The sequence below is a fragment of the Hemiscyllium ocellatum genome, chromosome 47 (assembly GCF_020745735.1).
Source record: "Hemiscyllium ocellatum isolate sHemOce1 chromosome 47, sHemOce1.pat.X.cur, whole genome shotgun sequence".
NCBI classification, from domain to species: Eukaryota; Metazoa; Chordata; class Chondrichthyes; order Orectolobiformes; family Hemiscylliidae; genus Hemiscyllium; species Hemiscyllium ocellatum.
Window position 1 is genome coordinate 3,408,889 of NC_083447.1, and position 6,000 is coordinate 3,414,888.

Here is a 6,000-nt window from a genome sequence, read left to right on the forward strand (position 1 = left end):
ACCCTTCCTCAGAATTGATTCTCTTTGTCTGCTCTGCCCAGACTCCTCCTGCGTGTTGAAAACGCCTCGGTTTCCTTCTCCCCAAGGGAACGCCCTCCAGTCCCATCCTCGTCGCTGAAGTTTCTCAAACATTGCAGCAAACTCGAACCCCACATTATAGGGATTCCATTCTATTCTAAACAACCGACAAAATTGAGAGAAATAGCAGTGATTCGGAAGATTGGGAGATTAAAGAATACAACACAAGGAGCAAGATATTGGAAAGGAAGGAGAATAGAATATGGATGCAATCTTGCAAAAAAAAAGCAAAATAGGGCTGTAAAAGCTTCTAGAGGTATGTAAAAAGGAAACACTTGGCTAAAATGTGTGGGCGGCATGGTGGCACACAGCGCCTGAGACCCGGGTTCAATTCCCGACTCAGGTGACTGACTGACTGTATGGGGTTTGCACGTTCTCCCCGTGTCTGCGTGGGTTTCCTCCGGGTGCTCCGGTTTCCTCCCACAGTCACAAAGATGTGCGGGTCAGGTGAATTGGCCATGCTAAATTGCCCGTAGTGTTAGGTGAAGGGGTAAATGTAGGGGTATGGGTGGGTTGCGCTTCGGCGGGTCGGTGTGGACTTGTTGGGCCGGAGGGCCTGTTTCCACACTGTAAGTAATCTAATCTAAAAAAAAGTGAGTATGGGTCCACTACAGGCAGAGTCACACAAATGTATAATGGGTAAGTCAAAGTGAGACCCCAGCAATGTCCCAGAACTGGGACATTGCTGGGGGGGGTTGTGTGTGGAAATGAGGAATTGAAGAAAATTGTACTGGAGAAAATAATGGAGCTGAAGGTGGATAAATCCCAAGCTTCAGCACTTGCACAGCTTTGTCACTCCCAAAACAGTTCATCTCGTGTGATTTCCCTCCTCTCTTATTACAGCCTTTTGTCTGGACAGCAATTAACAACATTGACAGAGACCCGCGCAGATTCTCACCAACCTGACTGCTGTGGAATGAGGTGAGCAGCCAATTCCTTCAAACAATTAAGAGCCTGTATTTGCAGTCACGTTCCTCCTTTCCCAGCCTGTTTCTCTGGACTGTCCGGTCTGATCTCTGTAGCTCCTCCCAGTGTGAGATGGAGCACTGCTCTACAATAGCCTTCTGGAAGCTCCGTGCCATCCAGGATAAAGACCATAAGACATGGGAGCAGATAACCACTCAGCCCATCAAGTCTGGTCCACCATTCGAGCATGGCTGATCTGTTTCTGAACTCCGTTCTGCTGCCTTTTCCCTGGAGTCTTTAAGCCCCTCACTAATCAAGACTGCCTTAAATACCCTCTGGGGGAGGTGTCCACAGCTCTCTGTAGCAATGGGTCCCAGAGATTCCCCACCCTCTGGCTGAAGAGGTTGCCTCCCCATCTCGGTGCTAAAGGGTCCTCCCTTCACTGTGAGGCCGTGCCCCCTGCTTCTGGTTGGCTATCTACCACCTTGAACCATTCATTCACTCCTTCCAACCTCCCTGTGGGGAGCAGCAGTGTACGCTCATCTACATTGCAGCTATTCGGTCCTTCAACAGGACCTTCCAAACCCCTGACCTCTAACCCTGGAAGGACAAAGAGACCTGTCTCGGTTTGATGTGGAGGAGTTGGTGTTGGACTGGGGTGGTCATAGGTAAAAATCTCAGCTTGAGCTTCAGCCCTCGGCTCATACGTTAAGTGTACCAGGCCTGGACTGACAGCGAAGAATTTAGTAAACTTCAAGAGGCCGGAACCTCAATCCAGGATTACCTCAATCCCCTCAGGAGAGCAGAACATTCCTGTCTCTCTCTGGCGGGCACCTACTCTAGAATCACAAGGCCAGTCGGAGGTCAGTTCAAACCTTTCAGAGGCTGAAACGCCTTTTATTAAAAAAAAGTCAATTTGTCTCTTGTTGTTCATTCCTGCAGCTTGTCCCTTCTCATGGAGAAATCAGAGTGCTGTTTTTTTTGCGAGAAACATCAGGCCTCCAGAAAACTAGCAGTTGACATCCTGCCACAGTGTCAAGGTGGAGTTCCTGCTGCAGCTTTCCAGAGATCGGGAATGGTGTCCCATTACCCTTCCCACCATGATCCAAGGTGATGGGAAGTGAGATGGGTTCAGCCAATGGAAAATCAGGAGGGTGCTCCAGGCAATGTCTCCATCGCGGGTCAGACCAAACCACATCTAGGATCAGCTGGAATCTTCCTGCCATCCCTAGAGGGTCAGCAGGAAGTCTCTTAGCCATTGTTGTACCTGGTTAGTGAGAATCCTGTTCTCTGATTGGATGATAGTTTTCAGCAGCTGGGCCTCTGAATGGCTGCCAGTTTATGACAGCTAGATCGATGATTGATTGGTTCATGTTCAATGGGTAGCTTTCTGATTTGCTGACAGTGTTTAGCAGGTGGATCTCTGATTTGGATGACAATTTTCATCAGGTAGATCTCTGGCCAACAGTTTTAGATGGGTGGATAGATCTCTGGCTGATAGCGTTTGGTGGGTAGTGTTCAGGTAGATCTCTGATTGGATGATAGTGTTTGGCAGCTGGCTTTCAGATTGGATGACAGTTTTCAGCAGGTGGGTATTCTGCCCTCTGTCTTTATGCTGAGGGTGCCCACCTCTGTCCAGTTAGACATCTGACTGGCACTTGATTGGCTGGTCTATCCCTGGAAGAGATGATATGGGCTGCCATTGGTTCTGGAGCCAATAGGCAAGGCTAGCCTTTACCTCCCCCATTTGAATTTATCCCAAAACCTCCTAAAAGGATAAACTCTTGTAGGTGGAAAGAAACTGGGAGTGGGACTTGCTGGAGGAATAGCACAGGTTCAATGGGTGAATGGACTCCGTCCTGCACTGTCAGGGAGAATCATACATTTTAATCTGTGTGAGAACTCAACCTCTCTCCTGAATGCTGCCTAAACTCTTCAATAGGGGGACCCATGTAGTGTGTCAAAGGTCACAGATGACACTGAAGTGAGTGGTAGAGCACAGTGTGTAGAAGACAGGAAGTCTGCAGAGGGATAGAAATGGGTTCAGTGAGTGGGCAGGGGTCTGGCAGATGACATACAATGTGGGTAAATGTGAGGTCGCCCTCTTGGTTGGAATAACAGCAAAATGGCTGATTTATTTGAATGGTGCAAGATGCTGGGCAGAGGGACCTGGGTGACCTTGTGCATGAATCACACAAGGTCGGTTTGCAGGTGCAGCAGATAATTAACAAGGCAACTGGAACATTCTCCTTCACTGCTAGAGGGGTGGAGTTTAAACGCAGGGAGGTTATGCTGCAGCTGTATAGGTGGAAGGGAGGACTCCAGATGCTGGACATTAGAGCCGAAGAGAGTGGTGCTGGAAAAGCACAGCAGGTCAGGCAGCATCCGAGAAGCAGGAAAATCGACATTTCAGGCAAAAGCCTTTCATCAGCTTCCGGCTCCTCCGGATGCTGCTGACCACACTCTCGACTCCAGCTGTACAGGGGGTTGGTGAGGCCACACCTGGAGTACTGTGTGCAGATTTGGTCTTCTTACTTGAGGAAGGATGTACCGCCCCTGGAGGGGCTGCAGAGGAGGTACACCAGGTTGGTCCTGGAGTTGAGGGGGTTGGCTTATGAGGAGAGACTGAGTAGACTGGGATTATGTTCATTGCAATTCAGAAGAATGAGGGGGAATCTTCTAGAAACATAATTATGCAGTGCGTTTCCACTGGCAGGGGCATTGCCTCAAAATAAGGGGGAGCGGGCTTCGGACGGAGCTGAGGAGGAACCTCTTCACCCAGAGGGTTGTGAATCTGTGGAATTCCCCGCCCAGGGAAGCAGCTGAGGCTCCTCGCTGAATATTTTTCTATTGAGTAGGGGTAGCAGGCTGAAGGGGATAGATGTCCTACTCCCATCCTAGTTCTTTATATCTCCTCAACTCCAAACAGTTAATAAATCGGTCTTGAAACAGTTTCCCTCTCTCTAGGTAAGAATAGAAAGTCAAACAGCAGGTTCCCTTCAGCTGCTCACAAGAGGCCAAGTGCTGACTGTACTCAGTGTTGTGTCCAGCGGTGTGTGGTTTCTGTGAACAATCCTGATTATACCAAGAGCTACGTTAACAACTCATTTATGATTGAGTGGATCTTGTAATGTGGCTCATTTTAACGGTTGCTGGAGGCCACTTAGATACATAGTCAGGGCCCAGTCCTCTGCAGGCAAAAGGAATTTGTCCAGGAAGTGTCTTTCCAATTTAACAAAAGCTTGGTGGACACTCTCTGCCCTGGCACATTCTCCTATGACATGTCTCAACCAATCACAGAATCCCTACGGTGTGGGAACGGGCTGTTTACACCAATGAATGCACACCAACCCTTTGAAGACTATCCCACACAGACACTCCCCATCCCTCTAACCCTACATTTCCCATGGCTAACCCACATAGCCTACACATCCTAGACACAATGGGCAATTTAGCATAGTCAGTCCCCCAAATCTCCACTTCTTTGAACTGTGGCAGGAAACTGGAACACACAGGGAGAATGTGTGGAGTTTGTACAATCAGTCCCCCCAATGTGAGGTAACGGTGATCAGTAATCAGTGATCAGTGATCAGTCTCCCGGTGTGAGGTAACGGTGATCAGTGATCAGTAATCGGTCCCCCGATGTGAGGTAACGGTGCTAAGCACTGAGCCACTAGGGTTGATCTGTCTTTTTACACAAAAGGGTTGGGCGACATTTTCCTGGTGCATTTTCGGCTGAGGCTTTGTCTTCAATCGGAAACCACTTGCCAACCGATGAGTACCCAGTTTCTCATGCAGTGTAACTTGTTATTCCCTTTGGGATTTGGAATTCTGCTGCATGTCCTGATGAAAACCATTGATAGTGTCTCTGTTTTTGAAGCAACACTTGTGAACCCAGGATACTGTTATTTCACAGCCGAGTGAGAGTTGCAACTCTGAATTGTTATGTTTTCTGATGTGGCTCAGGATGATTGGTTGAATCTGTGATTGGCCAAAGTCAGTTTATCAGTCTCTATGATCCAGGAAACTCTTGGGGAGTGTACCAGTTGCTGCCGAGTGCACCAAAGCCCACTTTCGAAGGTCATTGCATGAGCCACGTCCACAGGCTTCCTGTCACATGAGAGGAGATTCAATGTCAAGCTGTTTATAAAAGAAACAGAAAAACATTGAGGTCATCCAGATAATTGAAAACGAGGATAAATATTTTAAAGATTGAGGCCGTACCTAACGTGGACCTAGTCTGGATTGACAAACAAGAGGAGGGGGGGGTGAATTGGTACAGGTTAGGACATAGGAAATTGGGATTTGGACATCTGTAATGGGGAAGGCCATTCTGCCCTTCGAACCTCGTCAATAAGACCACGGTTGATCTTTCTGAAGATCACTTTTCAATCTCATCTCCGCATCCCTCGATATCTTTAGGATCTAGGGATCAACTGATTTGATGGAGCTCTGATAGAGAATTACTGAGATTCATTAGTCTCTGGGTGAAGACATTCCTACTCATTTAATAACCCTTTAATCCTGAGATCATTCATTCATGTGAACAATTTTGCACAAATTTGATATTCAGGAATCGGTTTAATTTGAACAATTTAAAATAGTTCTGTGGTCCCAATAAAGACATTTCAAAATCAGAGGCATGCTTTTATTTTTGTCTCCATCAGCCTACAAAAGTAACGCATCGTGTTGGCACAGTTTGAGGTGGTTTATGGTGGTTTTTCTAAGGCAAGAGTGCGTTGGACTGACAGAAACCATCACGGCAGTGATTGGCTCCAACAGATGCCGTGAATTCTCCCTGAAAGAAATGTTGAGGCCATGGAAGGGGCAGGATTTGATGGTTGACCGGAGCAATTAGAATGAAGAAATGGTTACCTGCCCTCACTCCAGTTCTGGGGGCGGTCTGGCCACTCCTGTTCCAGATGACTAAGCGAGTTCTTCCCACTTGGTGAAAATGTGGCTGAATGAGTTGGCTGTGGGTGACGGTGCACCGGAGCAGGAGGAAGCTCTAACAAC

The 6,000-nt window shown here is 47.9% G+C and overlaps 1 long non-coding RNA gene across 1 annotated transcript in view; it reads left to right on the forward strand.

Annotated features, from left to right (window-relative positions):
* Positions 1-5,621, forward strand: part of LOC132836676 (uncharacterized) — a 30,515-nt gene extending 24,894 nt beyond the window's left edge. The window contains exons 7-8 of the long non-coding RNA XR_009647386.1: positions 922-999; positions 1,927-5,621. This is a non-coding gene — a long non-coding RNA (uncharacterized LOC132836676). The remainder of the gene's footprint in view (positions 1-921; positions 1,000-1,926) is intronic.
* The last annotated feature ends 379 nt before the right edge of the window (positions 5,622-6,000 follow it).